The 21,500-nt window shown below is 43.4% G+C and overlaps 1 long non-coding RNA gene across 1 annotated transcript in view; it reads right to left on the reverse strand.

Moving 5' to 3' along the window:
- The window catches only part of LOC144762598 (uncharacterized), a 453,052-nt gene that overhangs the window by 396,729 nt on the left and 34,823 nt on the right, over nucleotides 1–21,500 (reverse strand). Inside the window, exon 2 of the long non-coding RNA XR_013596113.1 lies at nucleotides 12,659–12,803. This is a non-coding gene — a long non-coding RNA (uncharacterized LOC144762598). The remainder of the gene's footprint in view (nucleotides 1–12,658; nucleotides 12,804–21,500) is intronic.

Here is a 21,500-nt window from a genome sequence, read left to right on the forward strand (position 1 = left end):
TAGATATTTTTCAAAAAATATTTGCTAGGCATATTTTAAATAGATTAAACATTTGGATTGAGAACAACAATGTGCTTTCAAAATTCCAGGCTGGCTTTAGAACTAAACTCAGCACAACGGATCAGGTTTTTAGGTTTACATGCCTATGCTGGAAATATGTAAACATAAGAAAGGGTCACCTCTATATTGCCTTTCTAGATTTAAACTTGCTAAACAGAAGAATGACCAGATAGGTTATTTTACCAATCTTACACAACACCTAGCAAACAAATCCTAAGTGAGCACAATTTTTATTTCATCATTTTTACTTTTTGCATATATTCTTTTCATAACATTTCATCATATCCAAAAAACAACACAACTGTAACACTTTTTTTTTACCTTCAATACATAGACATTCAAAAATCAAAAAAACATAATACACACAATAAATTATAAACATCTATACCAAACATGGACACCATATAAAAAGTGGAATGCCTCCAACTACTTAGTTTAGAGGGCACCAGTCCTTATGTGATATATACATAAACAAGCGGACAACAAATAGTTCAAACAGGGCCTGCTTGTTTTCTGTGCTGAAGACTATAGATATAAAGGGTCGAATTCCCAGGGGGAATACATCCTATTAGTCATTCCCTGTAGCGCCCATTATTATTCTTGCTTCAGCACAGGGTCAACGCGTTTCGAACCCCAGGGTTATTTAAGGGTTCACATCAGGACTTGGACTGGAGGTGGCCTTCACTGTAATTTTATGATCCTTCCAACAATTCTGTGTTCTATTCATGGGAAAGCATGGAAACTCTCACACTGTAAATGGCACGATTTAGTGTTCCCAAATCTCTCAAAAACGGTCAATGCGCTCGAATAGATTGATTTCGAATGAAGCTCTCGGGGTTTGTCTGTTTAAGTCAGGACGTGGGCTGGCTCATACAGCGGGGTTCCCTTCCGCTGCCTAGTTCATGCTTCACTCTAGACCAATACGTTCTCGGTTGTCTCCATAGGTTCGGTTCTTCAGTTAGTCTGCCGTCGCGCATCTGGACCCAAGCCTTTTTCGTTCTGACCGTTTGTAGATTGAAAGGCAGCGTTCAATCTTATCCCTTGGAACTTATTATGGGATTCATTGAGACGCTTAGGGGTGCCTGGCGATTTACTTGTGCAAATAATAAGGCTGCATGAGGCTAATTATGCAAAAGTGAGGTGGGGCCCGAGGGGCGAACTTACCGAAGCGATCCCGGTAAGAAGGGGTGTACGTCAAGGATGTGTACTGGCACCAACTCTATTTTCATTGTATGTAAATGACATCCCCAATTATTTGAATGGTTGCCTGAATGATACACCCAAGTTGGGGGGAGATTTGGTGCCAGCTCTTTTATTTGCTGACAACACCATACTAATATCACAAACACCAAAAGGACTACAAGGCCTAATAGATTCCTTCCACACTTATTGTATAATGAAAGGCCTTGAAATAAATTCCAGCAAAACGAAGTACATGGCTATAAACCCACACAAAACCTTTGAAAAAGAATATAGTATCAGTCAATGGCTGAGTATGTGCAGAGTTTTAATTATTTGGGTATATTATTGGATTTAAAGCTATCTTGGAAGTCGCAAATGGAAAAGAGCAAGATAACTTTGCTCCAAAACTCTCTACCCATAATGGAAAAGTATAGGCGCAGTTTTTCCAAAGCAGTGTCCCCAGCCCTCGAGATGTTTAAACATAAAGCCCAAGCAGCTGCACTCTATAGGGCTGAAATATGGGGGCCATACTGCAAAAAGAACTTTGAAGCGGGGGAAAACACATTTTATAGATTGCTTTTAAGCCTACCTGTACAAGCTCCACTAATCCCAATTACTTTGGATTTCAATGTTAAACATACCGACCATCATGCCCTATTAAGACCTCTTATATTTCGGGTAAGACTTTGGTCAACTTCAGAATTGATGCACTATAAGATAGGCCTAGAGGAGATCCTGAAGATTGATCAGGGCAGGAGTATCCTGTGGCTTAGTCATGTTCATTCATGGTTTACGAAGTTGGGTCTATCCCATTATTGGGCCTATCCCATTATTGGGACGACCCAACTCTGCTGTCCTCAGTTTCGAGCAAATTGTTAAAATCTACCTTTTGGGCCTACATTCAAAACAGTGTGTCAAATAGTCCATCTAATGGTCCGTTAACAATCAGGTTTCTTTTGTTCAAGGTCGTAGCAAATTTTGAGCCTTTTCTTGACGAGGTGCGCCCACAATCGGCTAAATCCTTGTACATGAAGTTTAGATATGGTGTGTTACAAATAAACGCAATCACATCGCCATGGGCCATTAATCATGCTGGAATAGATAATGATTTGTGTTCACTGTGCCCAAACAAGGTTAAAGAACATTTTTTTTTGCATGTATTCTTCTGCCCAGCATATGACAAGCCCAGAAAGAAATGGATTAAACCCATTTGTATGAACATGAATATTAGGTCTTGTCAAGACGCAGTAAGAATACTGAAAACTGACATCACAACCGATTGTATTTAGTGTAAGAAGATTTTCATTTAAAGTAATTCTTGTAAGGGCTAAAGTTGGATGGAAGTTATAGATTGAAGTTATAATGGACATGATCATGTATTTCAAGGGTTATGCTTAGTGAATTCTTTTGCTCGTGCATTTTAGGATATAAATGGCAAAAAGGGAGTCTTGATTGTGTACCACATTAGTTATTATTTATAGATTTTAAAAGACTACACGTCCTGGGAGGGAAAGCTCAAACAAATGGATGATGAAATAGAGGTTTTATATTAGTGTTACTTTTATTTTTTACTTTCTATTTTTAGCCTATTTTAATGTATTTATATATGTATTTATGTCTGTTAACTACATGGGGACAGGTCCTATAGATGCCTTTTCTTTTCAGTATTTCTCCCCTTGGAAATATTGAAAATGGTATTGCTGCACCAACTGTATATGGAAATTGTAATGTATTTCATATGCATCTTTTATGGTTTAAAAGAACCGAAATAAATAGTTTTGAATATGAATAAGTGCTGCAGCCCTTAAGGCCTTCTCTGGTCACAATGCCCTGGGTACCTAGGGTACCATTTACCAGGGGCTGACATGTGGCCAGAGATGCCAATTGGGTTTAGGCTTCAATGCAGTTTTAGGGAAGGAACACAGGCCCTGGGTACCTGATGATTGGCAGGAGCCCAGGGCACACTCAGTCGAAGTACATCAGTGATTTAGCAAAAAGTGGGGGCATACCATGCAAGAAAGAGGGCACTGTCTCACACAACCCCCCCTCCCTCCCCCAAACGAAATATGATGAGACTAACCTTGCCCTATGGAGTCTGCATTGTCTACGTGGAAGAACCTGGAAAGTCCATCTGCATTGGCATGGGCAGTCCCAGGTCTGTGTTCCACTTCAAAGTCCATTCCCTGTAGGGAGATTGAATACCTGAGTAGTTTAGGATTTTCTCCTTTCATTTGCATTAGCCATCTGAGAGGTCTGTGGTCAGTTTGAACCAGGAAGTGAATATCAAACAAGTAGGGCCTCAACTTCTTCAGGGACCAAACCACAGCAAAGGCCTCCCTCTCAATGGCACTCCAATGCTGCTCCCTGGGGAGAAGCCTTCTGCTTATAAAAGCAACAGGTTGGTCTTGGCCTTCATCATTGGTCTGGGATAGGACCGCTGCTAACCCTAGCTCAGAGGCATCAGTCTACACTATGAACTGCTTGGCATAATCTGGAGCTTTTAGAATTGGTGCTGAGCACATTGCTTCTTTCAGGGCGTCTATAGTCCACTCAAAATCTAATTTCTCTCTTTCCACCCTGTGGATGAGGTTTGGGGACCAGAACCACTGGGTTGGCCCAGGGGCTGTCAGAGGGTTCAATAATCCCTATCTCCAGCATCTTGCTGACTTCAGCTTTGATGCTTTCCTTGACTTGGTCCGACTGTCGATAGATTTTGTTGTTGACAGGTGCACTGTCACCAGTGTCCACATCATGGGTACACCAGTTTGTCAGACCAGGGGTCAGGGAAAAGAGACTAGCATACTGTTGCAAGACTTGCTTACAGTCAGGCTGCTGTTGGGCAGATAGGGTGTCTGAAAAGACAGCTCCATCCACTGACCCATCTTTTGGACTGTAGGAGAGTAGATCAGGGAGAGGTTCACTCTCTGCTTCCTGTTCCTCATCAGTCACCATCAGCATGGTGATGTCAGCCCTGTCATTGTAGAGCTTAAGGCGGGCCTTCTGGGTGTCCTGCTTGAGCCCAGGTCAACTAAGTGGCCTCACTCATTTTCCTCTAGGATAGGGTAAGGGCCACTCCATCTATCTTGGAGTGCCCTTGGTGCCACTGGCTCCAAAACCCACACCAGCTGCCCAGGTTGAAATTTAACCAGTGCAGCTCTTTGGTCATACCAGTGCGTCTGAAGCTCCTGGCTGGCCTCAAGATTCTTGGATGCCTTTTTCATGTATTCAGCCATTCTGGACCCTAGGCCAAGCAAATAGTCCACAATGTCTTGCTTGGGTTCTTGGAGAGGCCTATCCCAACCCTCTTTCGCAAGACAGAGTGGTCCCCTCACAGGATGACCAAACAGAAGTTCAAAGGGGGAAACCCTACTCCCTTCTGTGGCACTTCTCTGTAAGCGAAAAAGAGGCATGGCAACAGGGCATCCCATATCCTCTTGAGTTTTTCAGGGAGTCCCATGATCATACATTTCTATGTCTTGTTGAATCTCAACAAGGCCATTGGTTTGTGGGTGATATGATGTAGTAAACTTATACTGCACTCCACACTCCTTCCACATGTGTTTCAGGTAAGCAGACATGAAGTTATAACCTCTGTCTGAAACCACCTCCTTAGGAAACCCTACCCTGGTGAAGACACCAATGAGGTCCCTGGCTACTGCAGGAGCTGTAGTAGCCCTAAGTGGAATTGTTTCAGGGTACCTAGCAGCATGATCCACTACCACTAGAATGAATGTGTTCCCTGAGGCTCTGGGAGGTTCAAGTGGAACCACTATGTCCACATCTATCCTTTCAAAGTGAACCCCCACCACAGGAAGTGGTATCAGGGGGGCCTTTGGGTGGCCACCTATCTTGCCACTGGCCTGATAGGTAACACAGGAGCTGACAAACTCCTTCACCTTTTGGTGCATCTGGGGCCAGTAAAAGTGGCTAACTAGCCTTTCCCAAGTTTTGGTTTGGCCCAGATATCCAACTAGGGGGATGTCATGAGCTAAAGTTGGGAGGAACTCCCTGTACTTCTGTGGCACTACCACTCTCCTGGTGCCTCCAGGATTGGGGTTTCTTGCCTCAGTGTACAGTAATCCCTCTTCCCAATAAGCTCTGTGGGTACCACGGACGTCTCCCTTTGCTTATGAAACAGCTTGCTGCCTCAGGCTTTCAAGAGTGGGACAGTCTTGCTGACCCTGGCACAACTCTTCCATAGTGGGTCCCCTTGGCCCCAAGAGTTCAACCTGGTAAGGGTCAAGCTCCATGGGCTCAGTTCCCTCTGGGGTGTCCAAGTTTTCACCCTGAGGAGAGGGTCCTTATTTGTTTGCTGTACAGAAGCTAGTCCCAGAGTCTTCTTACCTTTTCTCTTGGTGGGTTGGGCCATACTTTCAGGCTCCAACCCTACTTTTACACCCTTCCGTTTGCTTTGTGCTCTTGTTTGTACACACACCAATTCAGGGATATCCAGCATTGCTGCATGGGGTTTAACTCAACCCCTAGGTTTCTAGGTCATTTCCAAGCAGACATGCAGCTGGTAGCTTTTGAGAGACCACTACCTGTTTCAGGCCAGTAAACCCCCCCCCCCCCAGCCTAATGTCACCATAGCCACTGGATGATTAGTAGTAACAGTGTCAGCATTGGTGACTGGGTAAGTACGCTCAATCAAATATTTCTCAGGAGAAACTAGTGTCTCTCACTATAGTGACACTGGCACCTGTATCCCTGAGAGCTTCTGTCCTGGTTCCATTGACCCAAGGGTATTGTATTTCTTTAAGTTGGGTGGCCACACAGCTACAGTGGCAAACTCAACTTCCCCTTCTGAAACTAGAACTGCTTCAGGGTGCATCCTGATTTGCTCTGGGCACACTGTTGATCCCATCTGTAGACTTGCTACCCCAGAAGTAGCTGTACTTGTTGAACTAGGGGCCTTGTTGTGAGGGCAAGACTTGTCTACAGTTAAATGTCCCAACTTCTTACAGTTGTTACAATAGGCCTTTGCAGGATCAAAGTACTTCCCCCTATAGGGCTGAGGCACATAGAGAGTAGTTTGGGACCCACCCCCCTGTACAGGTTTTTGGGGCCCTTTAAAAGACTCAGACTTTTTATCTTGGGGATTCTCACAACCTTTTCCCTGGGGAGGTTTTGTAACCACCTTCTTCTGGTCACCCCCAGTGGATGTCCGTGTCACCCTAGTCTTGACCCAGTGGCCTGCCTTCTTTCCCAATTCTTGGGGAGAAATTAGACCTAGGTCTACCAAATGCTGATCAAACTTTTCATTTGTGCAATTACTTAATATATGTCCCTTCATAAACAAATTGTAAAGTCCAGAAAAGTCATGTGCATTGTGTCCAGTTAACCAACCATCCAGTGTATTTACTGAGTAGTCTACAAAATCAATCCAGGACTTGTTCTGGGTTTTATGAGCCCCCTGAATCTAATTCTATACTCCCCGATGGTGAGCCCAAATCCATCAATCAGAGTCTTCTTCATGAGGTCATGGGACCCTGCATCTGGCCCAGAGAGGGTCAGAAGCCTGTCTCTGCAGTTACCAGAGATCAGTTCCCACAGGAGAGCCCCTCAGAGAGGCTTCTTCACCTTTCTCATTTCACAAGCCCTCTCAAATTCTGTCAACCATTTGGTGATGTCATCACCCTCCTCAAATTTAGGGACAATCCCTTCGGGGATTTTAGGATCATAAGATTGTTATTTATCCTTATTATGTGTATTGCTGCCACCATTGATGGGTGCTAAACCCATCTCTTTCCTTTCCCAGAGCCAGGAGTCTGGACTCTAGGTCTACTCTTTTGGCCAGCTTTGCTAAAAAGCTGGCCTCCTCGTTGGGGCTACTCGCAATGTCCTCACTGAAGCCTAAGCCACCTATGTGGTTTCCAGGTCTCCTGGGGTTGATGCTTCGTGTTAAGGGTATGGGGGCCCTTTCCTCCCTAGGGATTGTTGGAGGGGGGGCATACTCCTCCCCCTCCCTTTCCTCCTCTGACTGGTCTTCACCATTCTCAGAGGGGTGGTCCTTGGCATACTCAGCCAGGAGCTCCTGGAGCCCTTGTTTGGATGCTGGCCCATGGATATGTTTTTAAGTACATAAGGACCTTAACTACTTGAAAGACAAGTGTAAGTAAGGTGTGAGATCGAGCTCCTCAACCAGGTCCTGCATGTTATTATTTTCACTAATAGCTGGATTCTTTTGAGACATTCTAATCAAACAGTTCTAACCCTCTACCCTTGACTACAGTGACTTCTTTTTCTAAAACTCTAAAGGGACTTAAGCAAGGCCCTGACAAGGCTTTTAGTAGTTTGGAAAAAAATGCCAATTAAAAAAAATAAATCTGAATTCTAAAGGCAATTTAAGAGTTCTGTCGTGTGATCAGATGGTAACCAAGTAGTCCAAAAAATGCAAGTTTGTATCCCACCGCTGATCCACCAGTGTATATGCAACACAAGTTAAACACAATTATAACATTAAGCTCAATGGGGATTTTAAGTAAACTACAATAACATTTACTTTATGAACGTTTTTCTTAGATTCAGCCCTGGTGCATCTCCTGTAAACAGTTGAAAGAAATCAGTTTAGTTATACAGGCGATTTTTAAGGAATATTTGTATGTTGCAAAAATCAACACTTAGAAGAATTCCTGGTAAAAACCAGCCAATGTTATCCTATGGAGGAAAATCAAGGTATCGGAAAATCACAGTTGTAATTACTTTTTCTGGTCAGTGCTGGGTACCTAGATCCAGCACTGGGATCTCTCCTGGTAACAGATGATTTATTTCGTTTTCGTTGATCGGATGATTTTTAGTGAATATTTTAAAGTTTCAAAACTCGCCACTTAGAAGAATTTCCGAGTGAAAACCAGTCAATGTTACCCTATGGAGAAAATGCAAGTTATTGGCTTTCAGGTAAGTACTCGACTGGCAGAGTTAAGGTTCTGGGGTAAGACTCAGGGATCGCCCAGGTTCAGTTTGGTACAATAGTTACACCGTCAGCGGCATAGGGGCAGCCGGGAGCAGAGAGAGTATGCCCAATGTTAGCCTATGGCGGGTAGGGGGCCTTCCGTTGGGGACTGCTAGCAGGCAAGCCACGTGGCTGTGGGAGCCAAGCTTCTGGTCACTTACTCAGGGCAAGTGGGGAAGTTGAACAGAGCAGTTGGTGCACATCCAGTGGCACTGGGGCGGCTAGATGCAGGGTGCTTTTGGGCCGTCGGGTGCCCAATGGATTTCAATGGGAAAGATATGTGCCGAACAAAGGCTGCAAGCTTGGGGACGGAGATTCTTCAGGTGCGACCTCCACTTCGAGAGGTAAGTTGGGAAGCTGTAGGTTGTGTAGACACCCAGGGATTGGACACAGGGGGCCGTGGGACACCGGGTGCAGTGGTGTCTTTAGGCGTCGGGAAATCTTACTCTCTGCTGGTCGTGGTTGGGGGGGGGTCAATGGTGTTGAGGCTGCAGGCGTCGTCAAGAGCGCCGAGGGATGTCCTTGGGTGCTGGATTCTTGATCACAGTCGCTGGGGGGACGTCCTTGTGGTGTTTGTTCCTCGGGCACGGCACGGGTCGGGCTCGGCGGGTGCAGAGTGTGCTGAACTCGCGGTTCCTGGTTGGCACCAGGTATGTAGATGTTTGAGCAGAACCGCTGCTCGTGGGAGTCTCAGTCTTTAGTTGAGCAAGGCAGTCAGGTCCTCCGGGGTTTTCCGGGTTGCTGACCACAGGAAATGCCGGGATTTAGCAGGAGCAGGTTCGAGGGTCTCCAGGCCGGTAGGGTTGGGGCCAAGTCAGTTGGTGTTGTCCTCTTGTTAGCAGCTGCACGGCAGGTCTTCTTTCTTCTTGTAGTTTCGGAATCGGGAACTGACGAAGGAACGTTCAAGTTGCCCCTACATACTAAATTTAGGGGCGTTTACAGGTAGGTAAGAGCAGGGACCAATGGGTCCATTCCCTGGGGTGGGGAAGCGTCCCCGACTGCCTCAAAGTGGGTCAAGTCACCCCTCTGCTGAAAAAACCTGGCCTAGATAACGTCAGATCTGAACAATTTCAGACCAGTCTCCAACCTACCTCTTCTTTCCAAAATCTTAGAAGAATGTGTATTACAACAACTGACGCAACACATGGAGAGTATCAACTTCCTTGACTCCCATCAATCTGGCTTCAGGAAAGGCTGCAGCACAGAAACCGCAATCCTCAACATCGACAACATCCACAAATCTCTGGACTCAGATCGATATTGCCTCCTCATTCTCCTCGACCTATCGGCTGCATTTGATACGGTAGACCACAAACTTCTCATCAAAGCTCTGCAAGAAAGGGCGGGGCTTGATGAGATAGTCCTCAAATGGTTCTCCTCTTTCTTACACAACCGCTCCCAGAGAATAAAAATCAACATCTTTGAATCGGACCTGCACCCAATCAACAGGGGAGTTCCTCAAGGGTCAGTGCTCTCCCCTCAACAATTCAACATCTACATGCAACCCCTCACCACCCTACTCAAAAAAGCCAACATTCCCTTTCATCTGTATGCAGACGATACGCAGATCTACTTGGAAATCTCATCTGCGAAGGACATTCAAAGACTCAACGGCATACTGAAGGAAGTTCAACTCTGGTTGACAAGCAATCACCTAAAACTGAACCCTGACAAAACTGAATTACTCCTCATTTCAAACAAAGCAGAGAACCCCCAAATGGCAGATTGGCTAAAAACTATTGATGCGCTCAATGGAAACCTCACCCTGGCAGTCTCTGTTAAATCAATAGGCTTCACGCTAGACCCGAAACTGGACATGACCAAACATATAAAGAACTCAGCCAAGAGCGCCTTTCTCAGCCTAAGGTTATTGAACAAAATTAAACCTTTCATCCCACCCAAAGATCTCAAACAAGCCACTCAATCATTGGTGCTGTCAAGACTAGACTACGGTAATGCAGCCCTCACAGGAATTCCCAAAACACATCTTGCCCCCCTTAAAACTACCTCAACGCGGCTGCCAGAATGGTCACTGGACTCAAGAAATTTGAGCACATCTCACCGGCACTAAGAGAACTCAAATGGCTCCTAGTCGAAATGCGGGCTAATTTCAGAACAGCTTGTCTTACTCACAAAGCCCTACACACCGGCAAACCCGAATACCTGGCGGCCAAACTCAAAAAAGCAGGACAAAACAGGAACCTCAGAAGCTCAAACAGCCTTCTACTTATTCCACTGAAAGCTTGTAAAAAACAGCAGCCAGATCATTTGTATGTCTGGATTGTCCGCATCATTGTATTTGTGTTTAACATGTCCTGTAATTGTTGTAAAGCGCTCTGATACCCACCGGTCAGGTCAGCGTTACATAAACCCCCGCAAATAAAATAAATAAATAAACAAACACCCTCTATTCTGCCACTCTCCAGTGGGAGGGGGGCAGGAGCCTGTTCCTGGTTGGCTGGGTCCCCTCATCCTCAAGATGGCGGGGACTCGAGGTTGTGCTTCACCTCGGAGGGGGGCAGGAGCCTGTTCCTGGTTGGCTGGGTCCCCTCATCCTCAAGATGGCGGGGACTCGAGGTTGTGCTTCACCTCGCCTCCCCCACCCTAGTGGTGGAGTTTGCAGAGGTGGGCACATCTCTCTTCCTCACTTTGTTTTTCCTGCATGGTCTGCCGCCCAAAGGGGGGGGGGGGCGGGTAGAACCAGTGGGGACCAGTTGCTGAGTACAGCAAGTGGTCTGGAGAGGCTCACAAAGGCGGTATGCCTTTGAAGCCTCCCCTTCGTGAACCCTGGCTTGGCACATCGTCCCAGGGTGTGCATTGTTTCAGGCCCCCGAGGGCGGCAAGCTCTCGACCCAGGGGTCCAGAAACATGCCTGGTGGTGGCAGCCACTCAGTCAGGTCACTGGGAGTTGGTCGAGTTTCAGGGGGCATCTCTAAGATGCCCTCTGTCATAGATTTTACATTAAATCCCACACTGGCATCAGTGAAGGTTTAATGTGCTGAGAAGTTTGATACCAAACTTCTCAGTCTTCAGTGTAGCCATTATGGTGCTGTGGAGTTCATAATGACAACTTCCCAGCACCATATACTCCTAATGCCATCACTGCACTTACAGTGCCCAGGAATGGGCCTGGGTACTGTATGGGTACAGGACTCATGCACCTGTACCCTCACCACTGGCATAGGGCACCCAGCTAGAGGAGTGACTGATGTATGCCAGGGCAGTGTGTTGTGGGCATGGCACACATGTTGTTCTGCGCCAAGACACTCAGCCTGCCAAGGCAGTGTGTGTGTGTGTGCCAGGGCACAGGGCCTCTAAGGGTGGCACAATAAGTGCTGCAGACCTTAGGGCTTGCTCTGGTCACAGTGCCTTGGGTACCTACGGTACCATTTATCAGGGGCTGACATGTGGCCAGAGATGCCAATTGGGTTTAGGTTTCAATGCAGTTTTAGGGAAGTAACACAGGCCCTGGGTACCTGATTGGCAGGAGCACATAGCACACTCCGTCAAAGTACATCAGCAATTCAGCAAAAAGTGGGGGCATACCATGCAAGAAAGAGGGCACTTTCTCACACCAGTTTTTGACAAAAGGAAATTTCTTGTTCCCGAAGAGCTGACGATGTCGAAATTTAAGAGCATTGTTTGATGCTGAATGGCGTTATCCACAACACAGGCTTTTTACGTTATGGTGAACAAGACCTTACAATGTCAGAAGTGTATCGGGATCACAAGTATAAAGATAGCTTCCTGTACATGACCTATGCATCACAGGAGATGTTTGACTGCAATCTGACCAGTGACTAGCGGAAACAGACAGACTGCCACTCACTAATACAGAATGCCTAACATTAAAGAAGGTTTTATCCATTGCACTCCTTTGAGGATTGTGAACACTTGCTACCAAACCAAAATACTTTGTATGTTTTATAAGCTGTTATTGAACAGGAGTTTGAATCAAGTCTTTGAGAACTACTTGTTGGAGGCTCAACAAACAGGAATTTTTTCTTTTTTGTTGTAAATAAACTTTGTGCGAGTACAACCTCACAGGACTTACAGCTGTATGTTTGTATTTTGAAGCTGGTGAGGATAAGGTGCTCTCGATCTATGCAATTTTTTGTTCAAGTGTGGAGATTGCAGGCAGAGAGTGGTAAACTGATGGCATTTATCATCTAACATGCTCTTTGGGGCATTGACAGACATTATGGTCACTTGTCCTGCACACAATTACTGCACCACCACAGTGACCATTGTAAAAGGACTGAGGTTATGCAGGTAGGGACATATGGTTTGTCATAGAAAATTCATCTTAGTATCTGCAACTCTGTACATAAAATGGTATAAAATGTAATATCTAATTTATGTACTATTTTTAAAGATGTAATTATATTTATGATAAAGACATACACACCTCAAATGAAAAATAAATGCAAGTTAAACTAATCAAAAGGAAATATACTCTTTTACCTTATGAAATCTCAGCTAGCGAATATGATCACTGCAGATGTCTTCGTGTCGGACTATAGAGTGACAGAATTAAATCCTGATTGGTGCAGTGAAGAATAGTGACTTGTTTATAGTGCTACGAGGTCCCAGTCTGCGACAGAAAGCACTGTGAATGTAAATATTTTTAAATTGTAATACACTGTATAAAAGACTGCTACAAAATATTGTTTAAGATAAAAACAAGAGCTTTAAAAAATATACATTGTAGAGATAAGAATCCAGACTATATCTAATGTAAATAATGTTATATATGCCCTTTACAAGGGTGCACTCCTTTTAATGGACACATATATTAGCTCTCAAAAAGAATAAACATTTGTCACCATGAAGCTGAGGGACTAATAATTAAAGCCTACAGTAGCTCCAAACATTGCACACATTTACATTTCTTTCAAGCAGCGTGCACCTTGGTGAGAAGGCACAGGAACCCCCCTCCCCAAGGACTGAGTGGGCACTAGATTTCAGTTATGGCAGTCTTACTATGAAAAAGAACATGGGGTGCATTTTCCTCGCCAGCATTAGGGTCCAGGACAGCACTGTGCTGCACCAAACAGGATCCAAGCAACAGGAGGAGGGGGGCTAAATGTACTATTTGTGTGGTTATTATTTTCAGGAAGCCTGCTTTGGGCATCTGACCTAAAAGTAATGGCCTAGCGGAGTGAGTAGAGTGGAGTGGACAGCCTGCTTTGCAGAGCTGTAGGTATAATTGATGCTCCAGCTGCATGCGAGGTCGACACGCTTCCTGTGCCAGGGTTTATTTGCGCCTTGGAGCAATGACCCAAGGAAGGAGAACAATTACACAGAGGCAACGCCTTGATTTGGGCATCAGAGAGATGAGAGGGAGAGGGAGAGGGTGATGAGGGATGAGAAGGAGAGGGTTGGTGTGAGATGGTATCCCATGTTATTAACAAAGGTCAGAGGCGACAGCAAGGAAGCAGCTATCATTAGTGAAATAAGTGCAATGACCCTTTCACCAAGGGGCCCATTGCATCACAATTATGAACGTATTACAATATAAAGTGGGAATCGAGGCTCATTTGTCTTTGCTAGCATTAGGGCAGATGGCACATGGCACCCTTGGTGCAAACAACGGGGGTAGCATTCAGTAGCTTAGTTTCTTTCAGAACGAGACAGGACTTATTTTGAGATTGAAGTGATGGTCAGACATGGTAGGGAAGGAGTGAAAGAAAAGGAAATAGCCGGCTTCTCAGGGCCACAGCATCATTAGTGCAGCAGAAGGAGTGCACTGGGACCCACAGCACCCCAATTATGGGCAGAAGTGTTTGTGGTCAATTCTGTTCTTGGTTGATGCTGTTGGTTTTTTTGTAAGTCCCATATTTGGTGTGGATTACGAGCTACAGAAAAGCACCCCATAAATGATCCCTCCCACTCCCCAAATCCTTGCCATATTGTTCTCGAGGTGGGCCCAACTTCAAAACATTTTTCTTAGGGGGGTGGTCAGACCAAAAAGGTTTGAAGACCTCTGCTCTATGACCACACATTTCACCAGACATCCCGCTCCCTGAAAAAGCCGGCTTGAAGCTAAAATCCTCTTAGGGCACCTGGGAAAAAGAGCCATCTCTCCGATTTACCACACATTGGTCATTCATCCCCTACGTGGCTTCGATCGGCTTGGACAGACATGGTTAAATTGGGTGGGAGACCTCAATGAGGAGGACTGGAGGGAGGCCTGTCTCGCACCTTGTGAACTGGCAATCTCCTCTTGTATGCACATACTTCGAATCCATTATCTTCATGTGACCCCTCTCTCCCTGCACCGCTTGCACCGAATATCACCTAACACCCAAGCTACTTGTATACATTGCACGCTCCCAGCTGCAGATTTCTTCCACATGGCATGGCACTGCCCTGCACTGCGTTCCTTATGGTACAGGGTGGTTTGGGGGCTCTCCGTAGTTCTTGTGCACACTCTAGAATTGGCACCACGTAATGTGCTGTTGGGGTTGGTGGAGGAGCTGAGCGGATTTTCCTTGTGGTAGCTTGCCTGGTGGCCAAGAGAGAAGTGGCCCGCACATCGAAGCTGCCGACACCCCCCTTGATCTTGTGTTGGCACATGGGGGTAGACTGGTGTGCACAACAGGAAAAGTCTGTTTATGAAGCTAAGTACTGGCCAGCCTGACTGGTGTTTGGGTCCAAATAAATTCACAATGACTAAAGAAGCTGTTCACCAATACAGTTGAGAACAACTGTGGTCCTGGGCTAGAGTCTCCATGACTACTAACTTTATGCCTGACTGGGGCCTGAGTCTCGAACAAGAATCCTTTTGAAAGCGTGGCTGGACTAGCTTGCAAGGAGAAAAGCACGGCCTGGTGTTGGAGGGGTTGCTGGACTATGCCAGCCTGCCCAGAGGCCGTTGAACAGCCCAGAGCATGAGGACCCTTGAGGTAAGTCTGTGCGTTTCTGGGATACAAGGCTTCCACTGCACTGTTCAGTGAAAATACTACCGTTTGTCCACATCACTCAGAGCCCAGGGAAAGGATTGTCACCAGCATCACTATTTGATGTACCCCTTTTGTACCTGATCCTTCAAGCACTGCAGGGAAACCAGTGTCTGTTCCTATTTGCCTCCGTGAACCTTGAGGACTCTCCAAGTTCCATCTACTGGCCTAGAGAGGTAAGTAGGCATGGTAACACTGAGCTCATAGTTATAAACTAAATCTAAATCAGTAGCCTGTAAACAGATATACTAATTTGAACATATGGCCACTGTCTCCAGCTGTCTTCACTAGGGATACTATTTTGGAATCCATGCCCCAGTCCTGCGGGCACCCTCAACTGCCGAGAAAACTCAACCATGACTGGTGACTTCAAAATACAGAGTTGAAAATGGGATAGTTCAAATATAAAAGCCACACTATTGCACTTGTATGTTTTTGCAGAAAGTGGGGGGGCGAAAGTCAATGGTAACCCTCAGTCAAGATGTATTTTAGCATAATACGCTATTATATCTATGTGCCTTGACAACTTGGCTCCCTTCGTTACCAAAAGAACCAGCAATTTAACAACTATGGAGAATGTGTTTTGTCCGGGATGCCATGCCAAGGGCATGCCCATATGCAAGCCACAATATAGTAAGTACCTCACTAAGAATAACATGGAGTTGCATGTTATAGTGGCACCGATGGGCGATAAGGTTGACACTATGGAAGTTGGTGATAATTCGCTAATAACAATTCACGTCAAGGAGTGAGCATAGATAGGTTCACGCTAGGTAACTTTAATATTAAAGACTTTGGGTGTATAGAGGGGAACTGTATGTTTACCCAGTCTGACCACTCCGAGGTTGTTTGGTAATGAATACTTTGTATATAATGTATATAGGACCCTGTCACTAAATGGTTTAAGTAACGAACACATTGAGTAAAATGTTGATTTTTTGTATACTTTTTGTAGATAAAATATTGTATTGGCCCAAGTCCTGATGAGGCCCATAATGAGAGGGCTGAAACGCGTCGACACCTTTGTTTAAAAGAAGACCCCTACCAAAAGATTGAAAACTGTAAATTGGACTAATGACCTTGCGAGGAGTAAAAAAGACTTGAGACAGATCAAAAACCATATAGGATCTGATGGACTCCTTGTAAAAAGGCTTGGGGTACTTACTTATGGTTTGAAAGGAATGTGGAGGCTATAGTAAAAGCTAAACATCCTGCATAAACAAGTTGGGCTAACTACAAAATTTTTTTTGTAGTATTTGTTTATTGTTGTATATATTGTATATGTTTGTGTAAAAATAATACGTGTGTGTGTATATATATTTGTTCGTTGAAATAAGATATATAAAAAAGAGACTCTATAAGATAAATAAAAAATCTATTTTTTCTTTTGGAATAAATTGAAAATCAAAAGAAAAATATTAGGTGTTCTTTGTGGAGGGTGGGGTTATCTGTGAAATGAAACATAAGAATTAGATTCATACAAATATATCAGGTATGGAATGAGATAATTAAGTGATCACATTCTTGAAATAATTTTTGTTTGACTTTAGTCCAAGGCATCATTTTGTTTTTATAAGAATTGTATCTACCCAGATGCCATAGGTTTACCGGGTTACCCCTGCTGTTGAAGGAGTATTTTGTTGCACTTAGTTAAGTGTGAGGTCTTGTTTGTTGAGACATCTCGACTGGAATCGTATATGATTCCCTTTGGCCAGAGAAAATAATACTCCGTTTTTCAGGTTCCCCAGCCTTACATGAATAGAACCCCTTTATGTTATGTTGATCGGTGTGGTTCGTTACATAAGTTTGTGGACAGGGATATTTGTGTATGTATATATATATTTTATAGTAAATAGAACTGCTGTGAAGTAGATTGAGACTATCTTTGTTTAATGTTTTTGCAGATATAACTTTGTCGAGTGTTATGTCAGAACCGGTGGTGGTTAGTTATAGTAGTGAGGAAATAGATGCTATACTTCTAAAAACACCCACATTGCTGAGTGGGAGTCGAGCAGCTGTCCAAACCGCAAATCTAGACAAAATAGAAAAACTAAAACAATTAAAAAATAAAAACATCAGAACCCAGCTGCATGCTAAAGTACTGTCTGAACACCTCAGGAGTAAAACAATTCCAGTGGGCCTGCAGGTCAAAAATATACCAGTAATTTTTGTGGCAGACAAAATCTATTTAAACAGATTCGGTGGGGTGGGAACTAAATGTTCCATTGACTGGATGGTATTATCAGTAGAAACTGCTTTACGATTAAATGAAGAGGAATTGAAAGAGATTGCAGCCTTAGAGAAAGAGATATCGGAAGATACTACAATCATAGATTGCAAAAAATTGTTGGAGGCATTAGACAAAACACTTGCTGAATTTACAACCTATAATACTGATTTGAAAACCAATAAGGTAGCAAAAGATATAACAAACTTTAAATTGGATGAGGTATACCCCTTTTTAAAAGAAGACTTTTTTACAAACAATAATCCCAGTGCCCTAAATTTACAATACAGAGGGCGATCAAGAAACAAATTTATTACTTTCTCAGAAAGTTCTTCAGATTCAGATCAAGGACAACAGAGTGGATATTATCAGTACCCCCAATACCCCAGAGCCTTCCCACCTTTTCTAAACAGAGGCGGATTTCGAACAAGGGGAGGAGGGTCGAGATGGAGAGGGTACAACCCACAGATGGGGCAATTTCCACCCCCAGGGCAGTTTCCACAATCCAATACATATCAGGTACAGGAGAACGAACCTTTCAGAACACGCAAGAAAACGTACAGACGTTAAATACAACAAGGGGTACCAATGAGAGTGATACCATACCAATATATAATCTTTCAAATTACAATCCAACAAAAGCAGAAATGGCTATTTTATCAAAAGGCCTGTCTTTTGTTCCATCGACTCTACAAAATCCTATAGAGACCAAAAAAGAAGTTCTAACATTCCTAAGAAAGATTAGGCTTAAAGCCTTTTTTTTGGAGAGAGAAACTAATGAGCCCCATAATATCAGTGGCTTAAAAAACAAGTCCACATTCATCCCTGAAAGTGTACTACTACCACCAGAAATATTAATATTTGAAGATTTGGTACTGAGGGAATTAGATGAGCTGCAATCCCCAAAAATCTTTTTTAATTCAAACTGCGAAAAAGAAGAGAGGGCGGCCTTAAAAAATCTGGCAAAGAATCCAACGCTGGTAATTAAACCAGCGGATAAAGGTGGGGGTATTGTACTTTGGGACAGTGACAAATATGATATGGAAGTGAATAGACAATTATCCAATGTGAACCACTACAGGAAATTGTCTGAAGACCCTACAATGGGTTTAAAAGAAAAAATCTTTAATACAACAAAAGAAGGCCTGGACCAAGGATGGTTGTGTCAAAAAGAATTTGACTTCCTTAATTCAGAACAAAATAAGGTACCAAATATATATGTATTGCCCAAGATACATAAATCGACCACTGAACCCCCCGGAAGACCGATAGTTTCAGCATGTGGATCACTGTTGGAACCTTTAGCCAAATATATTGACTTTTTCCTGATTCCTTTGGTAAAAGATACAGAATCCTATATAAGGGACACTATGGAATTTATAACAAAGACTGAGGGACGTTCCTTTGATTGCGAAAATGAGTTGTTGGTGTCCTTTGATATAGAATCATTGTACACCAACATTCCGCAAGATGAAGCTATTGCAGTAATGGAGCATGTATTAGAGTAGAGAGCACGACCACATCAGGTACCCACTGAATTTTTAGTTGCATTAGCCACTATTTGCTTGAAAAATAACTTTTTTGACTTTAAAGGTCAGCTATATTTACAAGTTTCTGGAGTGGCGATGGGCTGTAGCTTCTCCCCTGAGATTGCCAATTTGGTCATGGCGGAATATGAAAAAAAGTGGATATATAGCGACACCAATCCTTTTAAAATCATGGTAAATTTTTGGTGTCGCTATGTCGATGATATCTTTATGATATGGCAAGGAGATATCACATCACTTAAAGAGTTTCACAACTGGCTTAATACAAGAACTGTTGAACTCAATTTCACGATGTCCAATGATCGTAAAAAATTACGTTTTCTCGATGTAAATATTGGTGTGGATAATGGTCAACTCGAAGTTAGTCTATATACCAAGAGCACGGATCGCAATACTTTGTTGCATTTCACGAGCTGTCACCCACGCACACTTAAAGAGAATTTGCCCTATGGGCAATTTCTCCGCATTAGGAGAAATTGCAGCAAGAAGGATGAGTACTTTAAGAATGCAGAACATCTTAAACATAAGTTAGTAGCTAGAGGCTACCCTAAACGGCTGGTCAAAATAGCACTGAAAAGAGCTTGGTTTACTCCAAGAGAAGTTCTTTTGGTACCAAAGATCAAAGAAGGAGATGTCCCTTTGACATGTGTGCTTACTTATGACCCTAAAGCAAATAAGGTCAAAAAAGCTATTCAAAAACACTGGAAGTTTATTGAACATCTAGGAATAAAAAAAAACCTTTTTGCCTTTAAAAAAGGCAAGAATTTAAGACAGAGTCTAGTAAGAGCAAGCAGAAAAGAGAAGTCTCAATCACAGCGGCCGCTGGATTTACGAGGACTTTTAAACCTTCCACCAACGATAGGACATTTCAGGTGTCTCAACTGCGTGGCATGCAATCAAACAGCTGATACAAAACATTTTGATATTAATGGAGAGAGACATTATCAAAAACGTTTTTCGAATTGTAACACGAAAAACACTATTTATTGTATTAAGTGCCCTTGTAGTAGATTCTATATTGGTCAGACTACGCAAGCTGTGAAAAAACGCATTCTCCAACACAAATCGCGAGTGAAATGTAAAGTGCAGGGAGCACCATTGGTACACCACTTCGAAACACACCGACATACAGAAAATGACATTACATGGACAGTCTTATGTGTTGTGACCAAAAACAAACAAGATGACATAAAAACAAGATTGGACAGGTTGGAAGCAAGGTTGATCGAAAAATATAAGACGGCAACTTTGGGGTTGAATGACAGAGATGAAATGTGGGCATTAATATAAAAAGAGGAATGTTTTTTGAGTCCACACCTGTGTATTTTGATCTTGTTAATCTGATGGTAGAACGAGTTGGCTGATTCAGGCTGGTACACGAGACTTAGTTTTCACTGCATAAAAAATGACACATTGTATATAGATTATTTGTAATTTTTGTTGAGTTTCCTTGAGCATTTTTAGAAATAATGTTCGGATTAATAAATATGTAATGTATGATAGAAGATTGTGAGGAGTGGCAGACGCCGGGCGACATCACCCCTAATTTCAAAAATATAATTTAACAGCTGGCTATACATATTAAAAAAATATTCCCCTTTTCGAAGCGAAATCACCTGTTGAAATACACCTATTGTTGCACCCACTCGAGGTATTTACCTAATTTTACAATACCGTGGTGTCGCTGTTAGAATAGATGGTATAGATTTCTTCCATCTCTATGACAGAACATGATCCATTAGTTCTCTTATAGTGTCGATTGCCCTAGAAGGGGTTCACGTGACGTGCCTGGAATCTCTTGCCGGTCGCCATCACAGGAGTCGGAGAGAAAGAGGCTTGGAAGCCGCTCCGCGTTAAAAACATCCCATTTGTTCGGGTTTCCTGAATCTTACAGTAAGTTTACAGAGCCGGTGGGCGGAATAGTCCGACATTAAGAGAATTAGGTTGTAGAGAACGAGAATTTGATAGTGTTTGGCTAATACTCGTTTCTACCTTGTCCCGTGTAGTACATAATTACGTGGCCATGATTGATTCTGAAAGAGGGCGGACACCTCTGGAAGTAACGTTTTGAGTGATTGAGAGAAGCCACAATATAGTAAGTACCTCACTAAGAATAACATGGAGTTGCATGTTATAGTGGCACCGATGGGCGATAAGGTTGACACTATGGAAGTTGGTGATAATTCGCTAATAACAATTCACGTCAAGGAGTGAGCATAGATAGGTTCACGCTAGGTAACTTTAATATTAAAGACTTTGGGTGTATAGAGGGGAACTGTATGTTTACCCAGTCTGACCACTCCGAGGTTGTTTGGTAATGAATACTTTGTATATAATGTATATAGGACCCTGTCACTAAATGGTTTAAGTAACGAACACATTGAGTAAAATGTTGATTTTTTGTATACTTTTTGTAGATAAAATATTGTATTGGCCCAAGTCCTGATGAGGCCCATAATGAGAGGGCTGAAACGCGTCGACACCTTTGTTTAAAAGAAGACCCCTACCAAAAGATTGAAAACTGTAAATTGGACTAATGACCTTGCGAGGAGTAAAAAAGACTTGAGACA

The sequence above is a fragment of the Lissotriton helveticus genome, chromosome 6, assembly GCF_964261635.1.
Source record: "Lissotriton helveticus chromosome 6, aLisHel1.1, whole genome shotgun sequence".
NCBI classification, from domain to species: domain Eukaryota; kingdom Metazoa; phylum Chordata; class Amphibia; order Caudata; family Salamandridae; genus Lissotriton; species Lissotriton helveticus.